Source organism: Somniosus microcephalus, chromosome 30, assembly GCF_052327205.1.
Source record: "Somniosus microcephalus isolate GS21.2 chromosome 30, FLI_Smic_1.0, whole genome shotgun sequence".
Taxonomy (NCBI): domain Eukaryota; kingdom Metazoa; phylum Chordata; class Chondrichthyes; order Squaliformes; family Somniosidae; genus Somniosus; species Somniosus microcephalus.
In genome coordinates this window covers 17,416,478-17,439,655 of record NC_141016.1, presented here as the reverse complement: position 1 = coordinate 17,439,655, position 23,178 = coordinate 17,416,478, and positions in this window count along the sequence as shown.

Genomic DNA, 23,178 nt, shown 5'->3' with positions numbered 1-23,178 from the left:
CTCCCGGCGAAGAGACTCGAGGTGTTCGGCTCCTTCCCGGATGCTTCTCCTCCACTTTGTGCGGTCTTGGGCCAGGGATTCCCAGGTGTCGGTGGGGATGTTGCACTTTTTCAAGGAGGCTTTGAGGGTGTCCTTGAAGCGTTTCCTCTGCCCACCTGGGGCTCTCTTGCTGTGCCGGAGCTCCGAGTAGAGTGCTTGTTTTGGGAGTCTCGTATTGGGCATGCGGACGATGTGACCCGTCCATCGGAGCTGATCGAGCGTGGTCAAAGCTTCGATGCTGGAGATGTTGGCCTGAGCGAGATCACTGACGTTGGTGCGCCTATCCTGCCAATGGATTTGCAGGATCTTGCGGAGGCAGCGTTGGTGGTAGCTCTGCAGTGCTTTGAGGCGCCTGCTGTACATGGTCCATGTCTCTGAGGCATACAGCAGGGCGGGTATCACTACTGCTCTGTAGACCATGAGCTTGGTGCCGGGTTTGAGGTCCTGGTCTTCAAACACTCTCTTCCTCAGGTGACCAAAGGCTGCACTGGCACACTGAAGGCGGTGTTGGACTTCGTCGTCGACGTCTGCCCTTGTTGACAGTAGGCTCCCGAGGTATGGAAAGTGGTCCACGTTGTCCAAGGCCTTGTCGTGGATTTTGATAATCAGGGGGCAGCACTGTGTGGCGGGGGCAGGTTGGTAGAGGACCTTTGTCTTACGGATGTTTAGTGTAAGGCCCATGCTCTCGTACGCTTCGGTGAAGGTGTTGATGATGGTTTGGTGTTCGACCTCCGAGTGTACGCAGACGCAAGCATCGTCTGCGTACTGTAATTTGACGACAGAGGATGGGACGACCTTGGATCTGGACTGGAGGCAACGGAGGTTGAACAGTTCCCCGTTTGTTCTGTAAATTAGCTCCATTCCAGCGGGGAGCTTACTGAGGGTGAGATGGAGCATTGCCCCAAGGAAGATCGAGAAGAGCATTGGTGCGATGACACAGCCTTGCTTGACCCCGGTCTGTACGTGAATTGGGTCTGCGGTGGAACCGTTGGCTAGGATCACGGCTTGCATGTCGTCGTGAAGCAGGTGGAGGATGGTGACAAACATCTGAGGGCAGCCGAATTTGAGGAGGTGCTGTTCCTCGAAAGATGAGGTGCTGTTCCTCGAGCTTACGTTGAGCTTCGTTGGAACAGTGTAAGAGGCCGAGGACAGAGGAGGAAAGTGGGGATGAAGAGGAGCCTCCTGACAGCAATCCTAAGTGGGCCTTTTGTCAGGTTGACCTAATGCCCCTTGTCTACTGTCGAGGTTTAACTGGAAGTACTGCACTGGAGTTACCGTTCCTCCACTGCTTACTGTCTCAGGTACAGCTGTCGCCTTGCCCACTCACAGCTACCTGCCCACCTGCACAGATCCTAGTCACAACCACAAGGAATCCTAGAGCTTACTGAGAGCTCAAAGCTGTAGAACTGGTCTACATGAAAAGCTTAAGCGGCTTATTCAAGCAGGTCTCCTGAATCTATGTAGAAAAATATGATTTTCTGCCTGCAATCGAATCATATTGTTGCAATTACCTGAGGTTCCTTTCTCTGAATTACTTGAGACTGACAATCGCCAGATGTCGTTCATCAGTAGATGGTGTGCTTTGTTCTGGTAACGCTTACTTAGAGTGTCAAAGTAGGGAAAGGCTCTCCCGAAGTTCCGTCTAACCGGAGATACAGTGAAATTTGGAATAGCAGTCTGTTTGTTTGAGTCCCTTGGGTTTTCAAGTACAATCTGGAAGTCATTCACTTGTTCATCCATCCATTTGTTTGCTGCTGTATCCCAGAGACGGGCTTTTTAAGCATTAGAAGAATTTTTTCTCTGTATGCGCAAAGTTTGTGCCAAGTATGACAAGAGTTCACCTTGTTGTCTATCTGTTAAAATACTGGGATCCACCAAGGATTGGGCTCGATAGCTTTGGGTATTTAAACACTGGGACCCAGTGCCAATGGACACTGTAGCATCTTTCTGACTGCCCGTGTCCTAACTTGCACCAAGTCTCGTTCGCCCATCACCCCTGTGCTCGCTGACCTACACTGGCTCCCGGTTAAGCAATGCCTCGATTTCAAAATTCTCATCCTTGTTTTCAAATCCCTTCATGGCCTCGTCCCTCCCTATCTCTGTAATCTCCTCCAGCCCCACAACCACCGCCCCCCCGAGATATCTGCGCTCCTCTAATTCTGCCCTCCTGAGCATCCCTGATTATAATCACTCAACCATTGGTGGCCATGCCTTCTGTTACCTGGGTCCTAAGCTCTGGAATTCCCTCCCTAAACCTCTCCACCTCTCTACCTCTCTTTCCTCCTTTAAGACGCTCCTTAAAACCTACCTCTTTGACCAAGCTTTTGGTCACCTACCCTAATTTCTCCTTATGTGGCTCGATGTCAAATATTTTGTCTTATACTCCTGTGCAGCACCTTGGGACGTTTTACTACGTTAAAGGCGCTATATAAATGCAATTTGTTGTTGTTGTTTACATAGTATTACATTGTAAGTACAGCACAGAAACAGGCCATTCGGCCCAACTGGTCTGTGCCAGTGTTTATGCTCCACACGAGCCTCCTCCCACCCCTCTTCCTCTCACCCCATCAACATGTCCTTCTATTCCTTTCTCCCTCACGTGTTAATCTAGCTTCCCCTTTACTGTTGTAATGTTGGAAAGAATGGTTCCAGGGATGAAGGATTACGTGGAGAGACTGGAGAAGCTGGGCTTGTTCTCCTTAGAGCAGAGAAGGTTAAGAGGAGACTTGATAGGGGTGTTCAATACCATGAACAATTTCGATAGAGTAACTGAGGAGCAACTGTTTCCAGTGGCAGGAGGGTCAAAGGACACAGATTTAAGGTGATTGGTAAACGAACCAGAGGCGACATGAGGAAATCTTTTTTTACACAGCGAGTTGTTGTGATCTGGAATGCGCTGCCTGAAAGGGCGGTGGAAGCAGATTCAATGGTAACTTTCAAAAGAGAATTGGATAAATACTTGAAAGGAAAAAATTGCAGGGCTAATGGGGAAAGAGCAGGGGAGTGGGCTTTATACGCATGCTTTATAGATTTCCAGAAGGCTTTCGACTCCATCTGGCATGACGGTTTATTCCTGAAACTTATCGAAAGCGGGGTAGGGGGAAAAACATATGATGTAATTAAATCAATGTATACAAACAACAAATGTGCAGTTAAAATTGGAGACAAACAAACAAAATACTTCCCACAGGGGCGGGGGGTGATGCAGGGCTCGCCAATCTCACCGACACTCTTTAATATTTACATAAATGAATTGGCAAAACTACTTGAACAATCTACAGCACCCGGCCTCACCCTATATGAATCCAAGGTTAAATTCCTCCTCTATGCAGATGACCTGGTTCTGCTGTCACCAACTAAGGAGGGTCTACAGCAGAACCTGGATCTTCTGGAGTCATACTGCCAGACTTGGGCCATGACAATAAATCCCCAAAAAACCAAAGTCCTTGTGTTCCAGCAAAGATCCAGACATCAGGGACCCAAAATAAATTTCACACTAGGAACAACCAAAATTGAACAAACCACTAACTACACATACTTGGGCTTAAAAATCAGTTCTACGGGAAATTTCAAACTGGCTGTGAATGAACTGAAAGAGAAAGCAAGAAGGGCTTTCTATGCCATTAAAAAATCAATCCAAATAGAAATCCCAATTAGCATTTGGCTCAAAATTTTCAAATCAGTAATTGAACCAATTGCACTCTATGGCAGTGAGGTGTGGGGACCACTAACACAACAAGAATTTGCAAAATGGGACAAACACCCAATTGAGATCCTACATGCAGAATTCTGTAAAAGTATACTCCGGACTCAAAGGAAAACCGTAAACAATGCATGCAGGGCAGAACTAGGCTAATATCCATTAATAATCACTATCCAAAAAAGAGCCACCAAATTTTGGAAACACCTAGAAATGAGCAACCCCCAATGCTATCACTACGAAGCCCTGAAATGCCAAGAGAGGACCATAAAGAAGAATACCCTCAGTCAACTAGTCCTGGGACTCAGTGAAGTAACTACTAACACTACTAACAATAACCAGCCCCAGGACAGTGACAGCGTAACACAAAGAATTCGACCCAACACAATCATCGCTAAGCAAAAGGAAAAATATCTGTCATATTGGGCAGAAACAACAAAAACCCAAAGCAAACTCAATTGCTACTTGGCCCTAAACAGACAATACAACATGGCTGATTACCTGACCATGGTAAAGGATAGCAAACTGAGAAAAACTTTGACAATGTACAGACTTAGTGAACATAACCTGGCGATCGAAAAAGGTAGACACAGACAGACCTGGCTACCAAGAGAGGACAGGATATGCTCTTACTGCAGTCAGGGAGTGGTGGAAACAGAGATGCACTTCCTCACAGCTTGTAGAAAATATCAGGGCATAAGGGAGAATTTCTACCCAAAATTCACAAAAATATGCCCGGAATTCAGAAATTTGAATGACGACCAAAAACTCCCATATCTACTAGGGGAAGAGAGAAATTGCATAACACTAGCGGCACACTATGTTACAGCTTGCCATAAACAGAGGGACAACCAGTAAATATAAGAAGAGAGTATATATAAATTATATGAAAGTATATATTTATACACTCAGGGATATATCTGTTTATACACTGTATGGATAGATCTGTATTTTTGTGAACAAACATGAATGTTTTCTGATGCTTTGGCAACATAAGATGTAACTTGTCATGCCAATAAAGCGATTTGAATTGAATTGAATTGAATTGACTATTGGATAGCTCTACCAAAGAGCCGGTACAGACACGATGGGCCGAATGGGCTCCTTCTGTGCTGTATTGGTCTATGATTCTACTATAGTCACATTGCCTGCCAACGCTCGCTGTTGGGGTTTGCATGTGAGCAATAGCCATTTGGCCGGGGTACCAGAGAAGCAGTCAGTGCCAGTCGGACGAACATGTTCAGTAGAGGAGGGAAAAATCGGCAAAGAAAATAATTTTGTGTCCGTCAAAGTGCTAGAATTGGGCTGCCCGTGGATCCCTGCTGTTGGGGTGGCAACTCTCCCGATCAGGTGCAGCAGGAGTGAGAGAAAGAACTCTGTCCCAACAATGAGGGAAGACGTCCTCTGCCCATTCAGGGCAGCAGACCCGCAGACAGCTCTCTCCCTATACCTGGTGCCAGGAGGAATCCTACCCCCAGTGTGCTTCAACCGCGGCCTCGAGCCAACACCCCTTTGCCGCTCAGGTGTCTCATTTCCACTCGCCCCGTCGGTCCTCTTCGTGGCCTCGCTCAGTTAGCCTGCCAAGAGAAGCTGTGCCTCTTCAAAGTGGGTGGTGGAGTCGCACAGTACAATCATTTCACCGGCAGAAATGAGTTTTACCAGGGGATGTAATGCTTGGCTTAGGATTTCTACAGACTGCTTATTTCCCCTAAAGTGCCAAATTCAGAACCGTGGTGCATTTGATCATTATCACAAAAGTGCTTCCGTGTGCAAAATATGATATATTCCAAGTTTCTACTTGTAAACATTGCCTTACAGTGCATGGGGAACCCGAGGAATTCCTTACAGTGTGTGGGGAACCCGAGGAATTCCTTACAGTGTGTGGGGAACCCGAGGAATGTCTTACAGTGTGTGGGGAACCCGAGGAATTCCTTACAGTGTGTGGGGAACCCGAGGAATTCCTTACAGTGTGTGGGGAACCCGAGGAATGTCTTACCGTGTGTGGGGAACCCGGGGAATGTCTTACAGTGTGTGGGAAACCCGAGGAATGTCTTACAGTGTGCAGGGAACCCGAGGAATGTCTTACAGTGTGTGGGGAACCCGAGGAATGTCTTACAGTGTGTGGGGAACCCGAGGAATGTCTTACAGTGTGTGGGGAACCCGAGGAATGTCTTACAGTGTGTGGGGAACCCGAGGAATTCCTTACAGTGTGTGGGGAACCCGAGGAATGTCTTACAGTGTGCAGGGAACCCGAGGAATGTCTTACAGTGTGTGGGAAACCCGAGGAATGTCTTACAGTGTGTGGGGAACCCGAGGAATGTCTTACAGTGTGTGGGGAACCCGAGGAATGTCTTACAGTGTGTGGGAAACCCGAGGAATGTCTTACAGTGTGTGGGGAACCCGGGGAATGTCTTACAGTGTGTGGGGAACCCGAGGAATGTCTTACAGTGTGCAGGGAACCCGAGGAATGTCTTACAGTGTGTGGGAAACCCCAGGAATGTTTAGAACATAAGAACATAAGAACATAAGAAATAGGAGCAGGAGTAGGCCAATCGGCCCCTCGAGTCTGCTCCGCCATTCAATAAGATCATGGCTGATCTGATCCTAACCGCCAATCCACTATCACAGAACCATCTCCTGAATCTAACAGAATTAGACACATGAAATAGGAGCAGGATCAGGCTACACGGCCCCTGGGCCCGCTCCGCTACCCACAGGGCCATGTCCGATCCGAACCTAGACTCATGTCCAAATTCCTGCCCGCTCCCCGTAACCCTTACTTCCCTTTACTTCTAGGAAAGTGTCTATTTCTGTTTTAAATTTATGTAATGATGTAGCTTCTACAGCTTTTTGGGGCAGCATATTCCATGGACCTACCACCCTCTGAGTGAAGTAGTTCCTCCTCATCTCAGTTTTGAAAGAGCAGCCCCTTATTCTAAGACTATGCCCCCTAGTTCTAGTTTCACCCATCATCGGGAACATCTTCCCTGCATCCACCCGATCCAACCCCTTCACAATCTTATATGTTTCAATAAGATCGCCTCTCATTCTTCTGAACTCCAATGAGTAGAGTCCCAATCTACTCAACCACTCCTCATATGTCCATCCCCTCATCCCCGGGATTAACCGAGTGAACCTTCTTTGTACTGACTCGAGAGCAAGTATGTCCTTTCTTAAGTATGGACAGCAAAACTGTACGCAGTATTTCAGGTGCGGTCTCACCAATACCTTGTACAACTGAAGCAATACCTCCCTATTTTTATATTCTATCCCCCTAGCAATGAAAGCCAACATTCCATTGGCCTTCTTAATCACTTGCTGCACCTGCATACTAACCTTTTGAGTTTCGTGCACCAGGACCCCCAGATCCCTTTGTACTTCAGTACTTTCCAGTTTCTTGCCATTAAGATAATAACTTGCTCTACGACTTTTCCTGCCAAAGTGCATAACCTCACACTTTCCAGTATTGTATTCCATCTGCCAAATCTCTGCCCACTTACTTAGCCTGTCTATGTCCCCTTGCAGGTTTTTTATGTCCTCCTCACTCACTACTTTCCCTCCCATCTTAGTATCATCTGCAAACACTGTTTACAGTGTGTGGGGAACCCGAGGAATGTCTTACAGTGTGTGGGGAACCCGAGGAATGTCTCACAGTGTGTGAGGAACGTGAGGAATGTCTTACAGAGTGCGGGGAACCCGAGGAATGTCTTACAGTGTGCGGGGAACCCGAGGAATGTCTTACAGTGTGCGGGGAACCCGAGGAATGTCTTACAGTGTGTGGGGAACCCGAGGAATGTCTTACAGTGTGCGGGGTAACTGAGGAATGTCTTACAGAGTGTGGGGAACCCGAGGAATGTCTTACAGTGTGCGGGGAACCCGGGGAATGTCTTACAGTGTGCGGGGAACCCGAGGAATGTCTTACAGTGTGCGGGGAACCCGAGGAATGTCTTACAGTGTGTGGGGAACCCGAGGAATGTCTTACAGTGTGCGGGGAACCCGAGGAATGTCTTACAGTGTGTGCGGAACCCGGGGAATGTCTTGCAGTGTGCCGGGAACCCGAGGAATGTTTACAGTGCGCGGGGAATGCGAGGAATACCTTACAGTGTGTGGGGCACCCGAGGAATGTCTTACAGTGTGCGGGGAGCCCGAGGAATATCTTACAGTGTGTGCGGAACCCGGGGAATGTCTTGCAGTGTGCGGGGAACCCGAGGAATGTTTACAGTGCGCAGGGAATGCGAGGAATACCTTACAGTGTGTGGGGCACCCGAGGAATGTCTTACAGTGTGCGGGGAACCCGAGGAATGTCTTACAGTGTGCGGGGAACCCGAGGAATGTCTTACAGTGTGTGGGGAACCCGAGGAATGTCTTACAGTGTGCGGGGAACCCGAGGAACGTCTTACAGTGTGTGGGGAACCTGAGGAATGTCTTACAGTGTGCGGGGAACCCGAGGAATGTCTTACAGTGTGCGGGGAGCCCGAGGAATGTCTTACAGTGTGTGGGGAACCCGAGGAATGTCTTACAGTGTGTGCGGAACCCGGGGAATGTCTTGCAGTGTGCGGGGAACCCCAGGAATGTTTACAGTGCGCGGGGAATGCGAGGAATACCTTACAGTGTGTGGGGAACCCGAGGAATGTCTTACAGTGTGTGGGGAACCCAAGGAATGTCTTACAGTGTGCGGGGAACCCGAGGAATGTCTTACAGTGTGTGGGGAACCCGGGGAATGTCTTGCAGTGTGCGGGGAACCCCAGGAATGTTTACAGTGTGCGGGGAACCCGAGGAATGTCTTAGTGTGTGGGGAACCCGAGGAATGTCTTACCGTGTGTGGGGAACCCGAGGAATTCCTTTCAGTGTGTGGGGAACCCGAGGAATGTCTTACAGAGTGCGGGGAACCCAAGGAATTCCTTACAGTGTGCGGGGAACGCGAGGAATACCTTACAGTGTGTGGGGAACCCGAGGAATGCCTTACAGTGTGCAGCAGGAAATCGGTGAGATTCAGAGAGTTCACGGGAAGCGATCCGGGGCATTCGCTGTGTGTTCAATCCATTTCTGTGCATAGGCTCCTCTCCCCACTCCCTGAATGTAGCCAACGGGAGCAGCCCCGGCATCAGAACGAACATCGCGCAGCATTTTGGAGCGAAGCACCACGTGATTGTAGCACTCGAATCCTGTCAGAAGATGGCATGTTCGGGTCAGTGTGCCCTCTCATTTTCTTTTCATGTGCGGGCCCTTTAACTGGCGGCGTGGCCCATTCTAATTTCCGCGGTTTCTCCCGTGTAAGGGCCGGTGAGTGGCTTGCGTGGGACCTCCAGACCGCTGCCCGGTCACGCAGCTTAGCAGGAACATTGGTCGGGGTAGATATTCATCTTAGGCGGCGGCACAAAGCGGGCAGCATCAGATCAGCTGCCCGTTAGATGCCCCGTCCGATGTACAGTCTCATTCCTGAATACCGGGTGGGGTGTATAGCGGGCGGCCGTTTCGATAGCGCCTCGCTTTGCCCAACCGCGAAAGACGAATTTCTTACCTCGAAATGTTAACTGGCAACAGCCAGTTGGAGGAATCGGTATCTCTCGATTCTCTACATGTCGTGCATTAGTCCCTGCTCTAAGAGCCGGGGCTACCACCTGATTGTAGAACCTTTCCTGATACATCTCTTCACCCAAATTAAGAGCGTTAGCTACGCCTCCAACTTTCCACCTGCTCAGTGCCTGCCTCTTTCCCATCCCTCCATCCCCAGTTCTCTCCATGGTTCCAGGCCGGGACAATAACTCGCAGCCGGCTCGAACACACCTCTGAGCACTCGGTGTCACACCTTGTCACCACTGAGCACAGTACTGGAGCAGTACCGAACTCTGGTTATAGGAAGGAAACCGTAACCAGTAAGCATGAAATAAAAAGGGGTTGGAGATGAAAGCGTGCACCCTATGGACCAGTTGCTTTGAAAAAAGATAGACTTGACTTTCTATAGCGCCTTTCACCACCTCAGGACATCTCAAAGTGCTTTACAGCCAATGAAGTACTTTTTGAAGTGGAGTCACTGTTGTAATGTAGGAAACGCAGCAGCCAATTTGCGCACAGCAAGCTCCCACAAACAGCAATGTGATAATGACCAGATAATCTGTTTAGTGATGTTGATTGAGGGATAAATATTGTACAGGACACCAGGGGAGAACTCCCCTGCTCTTCTTCAGCTAGTAGCTGTGGGATCCACTTCGGTAGGAAAAACAGAAAGGCAGAGTATTATTTAAATGGTGATAGATTGGGAAATGTTGATGTACAAAGGGACCTGGGTGTCCTTGTACACCAGTCACTGAAAGTAAACATGCAGGTCCAGCAAGTAGTTAGGAAGGCAAATGGTATGTTGGCCTTCATTGCAAGAGGATTTGAGTACAGGAGCAAGAATTTCTTACTACAGTTATACAGGGCCTTGGTGAGACCACACCTGGAGTACTGTGTGCAGTTTTGGTCTCCTTACCTAAGAAAGGATATACTTGCCATAGAGGGAGTGCCGCGAAGGTTCACCAGACTGATTCCTGGGATGGCAGGACTGCCATATGAGGAGAGATTGGGTCGACTAGGCCTGTATTCACTAGAGTTTAGAAGAATGAGAGGGAATCTCATTGAAAGGTATAAAATTCTGACAGGGCTAGAGAGACTGGATGCAGGGAGGATGTTTCCCCTGGCTGGGGGGTCTAGAACGAGGGGTCACAGTCTCAGGATGCGGGCTAGGACATTTAGGACTGAGATGAGGAGAAATTTCTTCACTCAGAGGGCTATGAACCTGTGGAATTCTCGACCACAGAAGGCTGTGGAGGCCAAGTCACTGAATATATTTAAGAAGGAGATAGATAGATTTCTAGACGCAAAAGGTGTCAAGGAGAGAGTGGGAATATGGTATTGAGATAGAGGATTAGCCATGATCATATCGAATGGCAGAGCAGGCTTGAAGGGCCAAATGGCCTACTCCTATTTTTCTATGATCTATTGTATCCACTTGAGGAGACAGACAGGGCCTCGGTTTAACATCTCATCAGGTAGATGGCATCTCTGACAGTGCAGCACTCCCACTGGAGGGTCAGCCTAGATTTTTATGCTCAAGTCCCTGGAGTGGGACTTGGACCCACAACCTTCTGACTCAGAGGCGAGGGTGCTGCCCACTGAGCCACAGCTGACACATTAGGTAGCTAGAAACTGAGACGTACAGACCGGGAGTTCCCAGGTTGCTCTGAGCCCTGCTGGAAGTGCACAGGTGTGGACACTGGGTGAGGTCAGGATTAAGCTTGGCCACAATGACCCCCGTGGTCGAACAGCCTATCAGAGCTCACTGTCTGGAGTCCACCACCTGCAAAAATGGCTCTTCAGGCAAAAAAAAAGACTTGCATTTCTATAGCGCCTTTCACAACCACCAGACGTCCCAAAGTGCTTTACAGCCAATGAAATGCTTTTGAAGTGTAGCCACTGTTGTAATGTAGAAAACACAGCAACCAATTTGCGCACAGCAAGCTCCCACAAACAGCAATGACCAGATAATCTGTTTTAGTGATGAATATTGACCAGGACACCAGGGATAACGCCCCTGCTGTTTTTCAGAATAGTGCCATGGGATTTTTTTACACCAAGAGAGAGCCTCGGTTTAACTTCTACATCCGAAAGGCGGCACCTCCGACAGTGCAGCACTCCCTCAGCACTGCGCTGGAGTGTCAGCCTGGATTTTTGTGCTGAAGTCTCATGGAGCGGGACTTGAACCCCTGGCCGCCTGACCCAGAGGCGAAGGAGTGCTGCCTACTGAACCAGGGCTGACACGGCTGCGAAAGCCCCAGCACCCGTGGAATCCCAGCATGAATACTTTCAGGAAGAAAACAAAAACAACAACTAAAGAAGGAACAGGCCAAGAAAGGAATGTAAGAGTGAGAAAGAGAGCTGCAAACTACAAGAGGAAATTCTTGGAAGTCAGGAGTCAGCAGGAAGGCGAATGTATGTCATGTGGGGAACCAGTCGAGCGAATTCTAAAGTAATCCCTGGCAAAGCCATGCAGGGCACAATCATAACACAGGTGTGTGCGGAGTTGAACAACCCGTTGACTGGGTTTATTTTCCTGGCAGCTGACAGCAACAGACAGTAACGGGGAGAGCTGACCAGAGGCCAGAAAAGCTCATTAAAAAAAACACATGGCACAGGAATTTTATTTTCAAGAGCTTTCTTTTCACCTAGGCCATGCAAAAATGAGTCAGCTAAATTCTTTTGTCTGTGGACCTATTGCAAGCAACCGAGGAAAATGTTGCTATAAAGCGGATTTTATTGCGCCATTAAAAGAGGCGTTTCTGTTCTGAGTTTCTGTCTAGCCTAATTGTACAATATCAGCCCCACTCGAGGTCGGAGAATACACCAGACTCGGCCGATCGAGTCTGCGCCGGCTCTTTCGAAGAGCAATCCAGTTAGTCCCACTCCCCCGCTCTTTCTCCAGATCCCTGCAATTGTTTCTCCTCCAAGTATTTATCGAATTCCCTTTTGAAGGCTACTAGTGAATCTGTATCCACCACCCTATCAGGCAGCGCGTTCCAAATCCTCACCACTCGTTGCATAAAAAAAAGTTTTTCCTCGTGTCGCCTCTGGTTCTTTTGCCAATCACCTTAAATCTGAGCCCTCTGGTTATCGACCCTTCAGCCATTGGAAACAGTTTCTCTTTATTTACTCTATCTAAACCCATCATGATTTTAAACACCTCTATCAAATCTTCTCTTGGCCTTCTCTGCTCCTAGGAGAACAACCCCAGCTTCTCCAGTCTATCCACGTAACTGTAATCCTTCAATCCATTCTAGTAAATCTCTTCTGTACCCTCTCGAAAGCCTTCACTTCCTTCCTAAAGTGTGGTTTATTTTTTATTCGTTTATGGGACGTGGGCGTTGCTGGCAAGGCCAGCATTTATTGCCCATCCCTAGTTGCCCTTGAGAAGGTGGTGGTGAGCCGTCTTCTTGAACAGCTGCAGTCCATGTGGTGAAGGTGCTCCCACAGTGCTGTTAGGGAGGGAGTTCCAGGATTTTGACCCAGCGACGATGAAGGATCGGCGATATACTTCTAAGTCAGGATGGTGTGTGACTTGGAGGGGAACTTGGATGTGGTGGTGTTTCCTTGTCCTTCTAGGTGGAAGAGGTCACGGGTTTGGGAGGTGCTGCCGAAGAAGCCTTGGCGAGTTGCTGCAGTGCATCTTGTAGATGGTACACACTGCAACCACGGTACGCCGGTGGTGGAGGGAGTGAATGTTTAAGGTGGTGGATGGGGTGCCAATCAAGCGGGCTGCTTTGTCCTGGATGGTGTCGAGCTTCTCGAGTGTTGTTGGAGCTGCACTCATCCAGGCAAGTGGAGAGTATTCCATCACACTTCTTACTTGTGCCTTGTAGATGGTGGAAAGTTTTTGGGGAGTCAGGAGGTGAGACACTCACTGCAGAATACTCAGCCTCTGACCTGCTCTTGTTGCCACAGTATTTATGTGGCTGGTCCAGTTAAGTTTCTGGTCAATGGTGACCCCAGGATGTTGATGGTGGGGGATTCGGCGATGGTAATGCCGTTGAATGTCAAGGGGAGGTGGTTAGACTCTCGCTTGTTGGAGATAGTCATTGCCTGGCACTTCTGTGGCGCGAATGTTACCTGCCACTTATCAGCTCAAGCCTGAACGTCGTCCAGGTCTTGTTGCATGCGGGTATGGACTACTTCATTATCTGAGGAGTTGTGAATGGCGCTGAACACTGTGCAGTCATCAGCGAACATCCCCATTTCTGACCTTATGTTGGAGGGGAGGTCATTGGTGAAGCAGCTGAAGATGGTTGGGCCTAGGACATTGCCCCGAGGAACTCCTGCAGCGATATCCTGGGGCTGTGATGATTGACCTCCAACCACCACAACCATCTTCCTTTGTGCTAGGTATGACTCCAGCCAGTGGAGCGTTTTCTCCCCGATTCCCTTTGACTTCAGTTTTACTTGGGCTCCTTGATGTCACACTTGGTCAAATGCTGCCTTGATGTCAAGGGCAGTCACTCTCACCTCACCCAGAATTGGACACAATACTCCAGCTGGGGCCGAATTGAGCACATAATCTAGGCTGACACTTCAGTACTGAGGGGGTGCTCCACCATTGGCGGCTGTGCCTTCAGCTGACTAGGCTCTAATCCCTGGAATTCCTCCCTAAACCTCTCCGCCTCTCTATCTTCTCTTCTCTTTAAAACCTGCCTCTTTGACCAAGCATTTGGTCACTTGTCCTAATATCTCCTTATGTGTTTTGGTGTCAAATTTTGTCTTATAACGCCCCTGTGAAGCACCTTGGGACGTTTTACTACGTTAAAGGTGCTAGGTAAATGCAAGTTCTTGTTGCTGCTGCATTGTCGGAGGTGCCGTCTTTCTGATGAGACATTAAACCGAGGCCCCGTCTGCCTGCTCAAGAGGACGTAGAAGATTCCATGGCACCTCTTGATGAGGAGCAGGGAGGTCTCCCTGTGTCTTGGCCAACCATCGTCCCGAGGCCAACACTGATTTCAACCGATCAAGCGGTCAGTCATCTCATAGCTGTGGTCGGGAGTCTTGCTGTGTGCAGATTGGCTCTTGCATTTGCCTATATAACAGTGCCGGCAAGTTAGAAATTGGTTGTAAATCACAATGGGATGTCCTGAGGATGTGACACGGTGTTATAGAAACGTAAGGGGGGGAAAATTTGGTTGCTTTGCGCCTCCCGTTAGTGCCCGTCTCCGGCCTCCTGACCCGCCACCCCCCCCCCCCCCCGGAGTGCCGGCTGCTTTTCTTGAGTGCCGGGCTCTTTTGCCGGCACTCCCGGTCCCCGGGAGCCCAGCTGGGCCCCGGGTGGCACTGCGCATGGCCCCTCCCCTTTAAGAAGAGGAGGAAGGCCTGCAGTACCGCAGCACCCAGGCCTCTTGGGGCGCTACCACTCAATTCCAGTCGCGGGGGCGCCCCGGCGAAGTTAGTGCCCCAAAGGGGGCACGACTCAATTTTCCGCCCAAGGTATTTTTTGCCAATGTTGTGGGTGCAGAAATGGTAGATTTACCCACAAGCTGGGCTCCTTCTCAGCTCTTCTGGCAAGGGAGACCCGGAATAGAACCAGAGGCAGCACAAATCAGCTCTAAAACCCAGCTCGTTCAACCCTCACTTATCAACCATCCCCCTCATTTCATTAAATAGTCGTCCACACTCTTATCTCATTACGTTGTTTTTTCGGCATATTTTGTATCAAACGGATTTAGTGAAGGGCTTGTGACCGGCCAATCGTTCTGGAGAGGTAACATTCTGGCTCGGTGTCAAATTTTGTCTGATCACGTTCCTGTGAAGCAGCTTGGGACGTTACAGGCGCCATATAAATGGAAGTCGTTGTTGTTGTGACGCCAGCTCTAAATCCCCAGCAAATCTGAATCTACCTCGGCTTCAGCACTGGGCCGAATTTTCCCACGACTTTCCCTTGCCTCAGGGAGAGCTGTGTCTCACCCCCTTTCACATTGCGGAACGGTTTCCAGTGGGGCGAGGGTAGGGCCTGGTTCTCGTTGTGCCACGTTCGCCCTACATGGCGGAGCCCGCAACGCCAGAGCCCTGGACAATACTTCCCCCCCATTCGCATCACCGAGGCGCTGAGGCCAGCCGGAGCAGTCTAGATGAGTTCTACCAACACAGACACCAATGGCCAGACCTGTGACCGAATAGTCTGCGCAGCCTAGTGCTTTATGAGTAGAATGGGTCTATATTCTCTGGAGTTTAGCAGACCGAAAGATGCTTTCATTGAAAGGTATAAAATTCTTAGAGGGCTTGACAGGGTGGATGCTGAGAGGTTGTTTCCCCTGGCTGGAGAGTCTAGAACTGGGGGGCCACAGTCTCAGGATAAGGGGTCGGCCATTTAGGACTGAGAAGTTTCTTCACTGAGGGTTGTGAATCTTTGCAATTCTCTGCCCCAGAACCTGTGGATGCTGAGTTGTTGAGTATAACCAAGACTGAGATTGTTAGATTCTTGGACACTAAGGAAATCAAGGGATCGGGGCAGGAAAGTGGAGTTGAGGTAGAAGATCAGCCACGATCTTATTAAATGGCGGAGCAGGCTCGAGGGGCCGAATGGCCGACTCCTGCTCCTGTTTCTTATGCTCTTTGTCAGGAAGTGTCTGTTCAGACCACCCAATCGCCTTTTAATTGGTCTCCTGGCTCAATGCAGATTAAATTGGGGAATTCAATAGAGCAGGGCCTCAAACCTCTGGTTGTTCCCGCTTCTCCATAACATTTGTACTGTGAGATTCAGCGTTGCTGGGCCACAATGAAGTAGCATTTTTATCAGCGCGATGTGCACATATGGCTTTCAGTGTTGTGTTTGTAAACGGATCTCAGTAGCTGGCCAAACACCTTCTAATGAAGTCGGTCATCCTTTCATAATTTGGCAAAACATTTCTTCAAAGTGAGACGTGTGACATATGTGCAGGGAGAGATGATCTGCTCCTGCGGGAACACCGATCCCCCTGTGGACAGCAGGGATGATTACCGCAGTGACTCACTTCTCTTTATCTGTTTCATTTCTGGCTTTAATCACAAATCTCCCCTGAGAGAGAGGTAAACATGGCGTTGGGGGTAATATATTAGCATGGATAGAGTATTGGCTAACTAACAGAAAACAGAGAGTCGGGATAAATGGGTCATTTTCAGGATGGCAATCTGTAACTAGTGGGAGTGCCACAGGGATCAGTGCTGGGGCCTGAACTATTTACAATCTATATCAATGACTTGGATGAAGGGACTGAGTGTAATGTTGCCAAATTTGCGGACGATACAAAGATAGGCGGGAATGCAAGTTGTGAGGAGGACACAAAGGCCCCGATTTTCGGCTTGTGTGGGAAATGGTCGGATTTCCCCGAATGTGGGGTTTCTGACACACGTAAAAAAGTGTCAGCCAGCTCCACGCAATTTTCCCTCAAGTGGCCAATTAATTCCCAGCATGTGGGAAGCCTTGCTAATTGTCCAATTCGTGTCAGAAATCCCCACAGTATGATGTCATCATTCGTGGTGCTTTCAAGGTCCATAGCAAGCACTGCATCCTCTGAAGGCTTCCAAACGAACCATACAGGATGGCAGAGGAGCCTGCAGCAGCTGTGGGCAGTGCCAGACCCCGAGCTGCCTCCAAATTCGACAAGGCTTCACTGCAGGCATTATTGGATGGGGTTAGGGCCCACAGAGAGGTCCTCTTCCCTAGGTCAGGGAGGAAGAGGCCTCCCACTGAGGCCAATGCTGCATGGATGCAGGTGTCAGCAGATGCCAACTCGCTGGGAGTCACCAGAAGAACCTTGGCATTACATCTCTATCTCCTTCCTTTACTCCCCCACAGGACCATCAAGAGCCCCCGTCCTCAATGTGGAGGAGGAAGAGGCTGTGCAGCCAGACTCCTCAGAGGAAGCTCCAACCTCTGAGGGCGCAGCGTCAGCAGAAGTAAGCGCACCCAGCACCAGCGCAGACACTCACACCTTGGGGGGACCTTCGGGACATAGAGTAGTGTTGTCACCTGGTGTTTCACAGCTCACAAGTGAGCTTCAGCAGATTCTGGAGACAGGGACAGCAGTGGAGAGTCCTCTTCGGAGGGCGCAGGACTCTGCCAGCTCAGCTCAGCTGCATGTCGACCCTCTGCCTCTGGGTCCATCCGCAAGAGAAGAGGTGATGGATCTCCATGCACAGATGCAGGAGTCTCTGGCAGGTTTTGTCTCCAGGGTCGCTGCGAGTGTGGAGCGAATGGAGGAGTCCCAAGCGACCATGAGCAGAGCCTTTGTGGAGTCATTGGCGCAGGAACGCATCACCATGGAAAGGTTGGCAACTTCCATGGAGGAGATAACTCGCCAGGGTACGGAAAACATGGTGAGTGCACATAAGAGAATGACATCTCTTGAGGAGCGTTGGCCGTCTGTTGATCAGAGAAACCAGATCCTCATGGAAGTCCTTCTGAGTAGGACTGCCAGTGCAGAAACGGGTCCCCATGGCCCCCTAAAGCGCAGCAAGGTGCTCTCAAGCCACTTCCAAGCACTGGCCCCTTCTGGCCTGTGCAGCTTCAGGTGAGTGAGCAGCAGCCTGGTGCTCCTGGTGCTCCTGATACTGTTCCTGGTTCTGCTGCTGCCGCCTCTGCTGCTGGAGATCCTCTAATGGCAAGAAGGGAAGGAAAAAAAGGCGTCCCATGATTCTCGTAGATGCCTCCGCTGAGGAAGCGCTGAGTGAGGGTGGCGAGAGGGGCTTCCCAGGAGATCGCATTGGAGAAGTGTGTGAGGCTCCAACCTTCCACAGCTGTGCCTAAGCCTTGAAGAAGTAGCCCCAAACCTGGAACAACAAGGTCCTTCAACATACAAGCACTGGCCCTTTAAATCGCAGCTTCTCCTTACCTGCAGCTGACAGCTAGCAAGCTTCACGCCAGCTCTCAGCAACGGGGTTCCCCGCAGGCGGGTTTCAGGTGGGGCAAGCCCCAAAGTCACAACGGCATGGGAAAATCAACTTCAACAAGCTGATTATTGCTTGTTAGTGCTCCGACGACCAGTCCCGCCAGCGGCGGCCGGGACTGAAGCGGGACGCGGGGAAACGGCAGTCCAAAAGTCGGACGGGGCGGGGAATCAGGCGGGGGGGGGGAGGTCCCGACCCGCTTTTTCGCCGATTTTCGGCCCCCGGCCGCATGAAAAGCCGCCCAACGGCGGCCAGAAAATAGGGGCCAAAGAGTCTGCAGAGGGATATAGATAGACCAAGTGAGTGGGCAAGAATTTAGCAGATGGAATATAATGTGGGAAAATGTGACGTTATCCACTTGGGTAGGAAGAATAGAAAAGAAAAATATTATTTAAATGGGAAAGACTACAGAATATGGCGGTACAGAGGGATTTGGGTGTCCTCGTACATGAAACACAAAAAGTTATGAGGAAGGCAAATGGAATGTTGGCCTTTATTTCAAGGGGGATGGAATATAAAAATTTTGCTACAACTGTACAGGGCATTGGTAAGACCACACCTGGAGTACTGCGTACAGTTTTGGTCTCCTTATTTAAGGAGGGATATACTTGCATTGGAGGCAGTTCAGAGAAGGTTCACGAGGTTGATTCCTGGGATGGAAGGGTTGTCTTATGAGGAAAGGTTGAGCAGGTTGGGCCTATACTCATTGGAGTTTAGAAGAATGAGAGGTGATCTTATTGAAACATATAAGATTCTGAGGGGGCTCGACAAGGTAGATGCAGAGAGGATGTTTCCCCTCGTGGGGGAATTTAGAACTAGGGGGCACAGTTTCAGGATAAGGGGTCGCCCATTTAAGACGGAGATGAGGAGGAATTCCTTCTCTCAGAGGGTGGTGAATTTTTGGAATTCTCTCCCCCAGAGCGCTGTGGAGGCGGAGTCATTCAATATATTCAAGGTGGAGAGAGACAGATTTTTGAGCAACAGGGGAGTCGAGGGTTATGGGGAGCGGGCAGGAAAGTGGAGTTGAGGCCAAAATCGGATCAGCCATGATCTTATTGAATGGTGGAGCAGTCTCGAGGGGCCGAATGGCCTACCCCTGCTGCTATTTCTTATGTTCTTATGTAACAAGCAAACTGCAGCGTGAACCTGGATTGGGTTAGCATTATCCCGTAGATAGTGCTTACTGAGCCCAGGTACGATGTCAACCCACGAGGAATGCATTGTCTTATAATGTAAATCGCCCTTTGAAATCATTTTTTAATATTCGTTCACGGGATGTTGCAAGGCCGGCATTTATTGCCCATCCCTAATTGCCCTCGAGAAGATGGGGGTGAGCCACCTTCTTGAACTGCTGCAGTCCGTGTGATGAAGGTACTCCCACAGTACTGGTAGGGAAGGAATTCCAGGATTTTGACCCAGTGACGATGAAGGATCGATGATATACTTCTAAGTTGGGATGGTGTGTGACTTGGGGGGGATCTTGGAGGTGGTGGTGTTCCCATGCGCCTGCTGCCCTTGTCCTTCTAGGTGGTAGAGGTCACGGGTTTGGAAGGGGCTGCCAAAGAAGCTTTGGCGAGTTGCTACAGTGCATCTTGCAGATGGTACACACTGCAGCCACGGTGCGCCGGTGGTGGAGGGAGTGAATGTTTAAGGTGGTGGACGGGGTGCCAATCAAGCGGGCTGCTTTGTCCTTGGATGGTGTCGAGCTTCTTGAGTGTTGTTGGAGGTTTGGGAGGTGCTGCTGAAGAGATTTGCAGCTGAGGATTGTAAGAATACTCAGGACTGGGACTTGATGTTAATTAACAGGATCTTTATTAAGATTATACAATGAGTACACACACTTCGAGACACACAGCCCCGAATAGCTCCTACATTACCCGGGCGCCGGTCAGTGTAGTGGGGATGTGAAGGATGGTATCTTCACCTTTCTTCCTGCTTCCTTGGTCGGACACGCACTCTGGGTTCCTTCCTGCGATGCCCCGAAGGCTACGATGTGTCCTCAGTTATAACCTTCTCCTCGATCACACGTCCCAGTTGAATCAATCAATTCTTCTGCACGGACACTTTTAATGGTTCTTTAACTCTTCTCGGGCCCATTGCCGGATCTGCCTGTTTTTCTGTCCTTTTCAGACCTTTGCCGATCCCGGGGGTCAAAGGGTCAGTTCAACGGTCGGCTATTTGTGATCGTCTCCAAGTTAAAATAGTTTAATATTCCAGCAGCTTAGCTTTGTCATTTTGAGACAGACAATACAGACACTTCTGCAAAAATCAGCGCAGGTTATTCTTGCCCTTTTCAAGCTCGAACTCGACCTTCCGTGACAATCATCTCACAACTGATATCTTTGCACCAGAGGACGCAGCTGTGGCTTAAAGCGTAGGTTGGTGAGAACGGTCAATTTAATGAAAACGTGCTCAGTGCTGCAGAAGCTCGTTTAACCCCCTGTTCCTCCTGCACCAGCCTTTCGATAATCATCTCATCTCAATCTTACAGAATTCAGTCATTCTTGGGTAACTTTATGCCCAGAATACTAGAGAAGGATTACAAGGCTCCCAACATTTTACTCACCCTCCTCATCTAATCTCATTCCCGACCCCCAGTGCCAATCCACGCCAGGGCACAGTCCCCAGACTCTTCAACCTTGGGGTGCATCGCAGCCGGGCCCGGACCTTTCCCGACCTAAGGTGCACTTACCCCAGTTCGGGGGACTTCGTGCCGTTCGGTACATTTGAGTGGCGAGCCAGCGGTGAGCGCCGTTAACCTCACCGTGATATTTATAGTCAATTCTGGCCCAGTGATTCACGCTGGTGTAACGATGTTGGCAAAAGCCACAGGCGAGTGACCATTGCGTTCTGGAAACCTAATGGAGAGAGACTTTAAGCGTGAAAAATAGTTGCGCGCAGAAATTTTTAAAACCAGAATTGAATTCCCATTGACAGAAAATCATGGGCAGTGCGCCATGTGATTGGCTGATCAGCCTGCAGGAGGAGGTTCCCAACTAAAATCAAGCAGTATGTTGACCTCTGCACGACCTGACAGGCGCAGGAAGCCAGCAAAGCGAGTTGAAGGCCTTCTTAACCCCTGGCATCGAGAGGGAATGTGCTCACTGGAAAACTGAGGGCGGGGGGGCTGAAAACAGGTCACAATCGTTCGATGCTGCGTTACCGCTCAGGCAGGATAAGCGGCTTCACTTCACAGCGCAGGGTGTGGCTGATGGCTCAAGTAGGACTGAGGGAGGGGAAAACGAAATGACGGCCATCCCGGCACAGAACCACTTACCAAGGGCAGTGCCCAGTGAAGCTGGCAGGGGCCTTAACCCGTATATGGTACTCGAAGCAGAGTCAGGTGTCAGAGTCTGCGGGGGTAGAACGTCGATGGGCCATCGCAAAAAAACTGGGCCGAACTGAACATGGTAGAACAGCCAGCCAATGCAATACCGCCGCTTTGTGCTACCGCCTAAGACGGATTTCTATCCCTATTATATATTAGCTCTGCTCAGTGGTTTCTCAGGTTTCACATTGCCTCTAAATGAAAACCATACGATGATACTGGTGATGATGTTTTAATGTTCTACCTATTGTAACTGAGGGTGAGAGGGACGATACGTGAGCCACAGGCTTTTGAGAGCTCTGTATCCGCGATCGGGGTACAGCTTTAAGAAGTTGCATAAAATGTCAGCATGACCGAGGCAACAACAACTTGCATTTATATAGCGCCTTTAATGTAGTAAAACGTCCCAAGGCGCTTCACAGGAACAAAATTTGACACCGAGCTACATAAGGAGATATTAGGGCAGGTGACCAAAAGCTCGGTCAAAGAGGTTGGTTTTAAGGAGCGTCTTAAAGGAGGAGAGAGAGGTAGAGAGAGGTGGAGAGGTTTAGGGAGGGAATTCCAGAGCTTAGGCCCCAGACAGCTGAAGGCACGGCCACCAATGGTGGAGCGATTAAAATCGGGGTTGCTCAAGAGGCCAGAATTGGAGGAGCGCAGATATCTCGGAGGGTTGTGGGGCTGGAGGAGCTTACAGAGATAGGGAGGGACGAGGCTATGGAGGGATTTGAAGGCAAGGTGGTGGAGTTTTAAGAAATTGTTGACCTTAATTGCCTTTAATCAGGAATGGTTCCCAGCCTAGAATGATAATTGTCAGGGAAACAGTTCAGTTGAGGAGAGGAGGTTGGAGAGGAAGGAGCTAAAAGTGAGAAGGTGTCAGCTGGAGAGTAATCCCTGTTACTGTCGTGTTGATTGCTGCACCTAGACACAACTGCCGTGGGTGACTAAACCTCACTGGTTTTAAACTCTAGTCCGCTTGTCTCATTGACCACTGGATCCTGGGCCTGCTTCAGCCTGTTACACTCTATCGATATGAAATGGGTGCACAGCTTTTAAACGGCAGCTACCCCAATCCAAAACTGTCTATGAATGGGAAGCAGGAAGCCTCAATGGAGGCAGCCAGGTGACTAGCCACAGCTGGGATAAGTGCTGGCGCCTGGCGACTGAATGGTCAGGAAAATGCTTTGTGCGTCCAATCTTGGACACTGCCCTTGGTGACTCACATGTTAAACCTCCTCAGAACATCGGGGAGCCCAGCACATTGGGAACCCGCTTAAACCAGGGGCCGCATCAAGAAATAAGAACAGGTTGCTCGCTGATTGTCAAACAGTGAATTAAAACGAGGCGCGCAGTGTGCTACCAAACCTGGTACCAACTCCCCGCCTTCAAGGCCCGCAGATCTTCCTTGGTGGCCCAGGTAGCAGATGCATCGCCTAAGGGTTTAGTTGAACGATACTTAAAAAACAAAACAGAAAATGCTGGGAAACACTCAGCAGGTCAGGCAGCATCTGTGGAGAGAGAAACAGAGTTAACGTTTCAGGTCGATCACCTTGTCGTCAGATGAAAAGCTAATCCACCTGAAAAGCTAATCTTATCTCTCTCTCTCTCCATCTGCAACATCAACCCTGACATGAATCAGTCATTCATGAAAGAAAGACTTATGAAATAATAC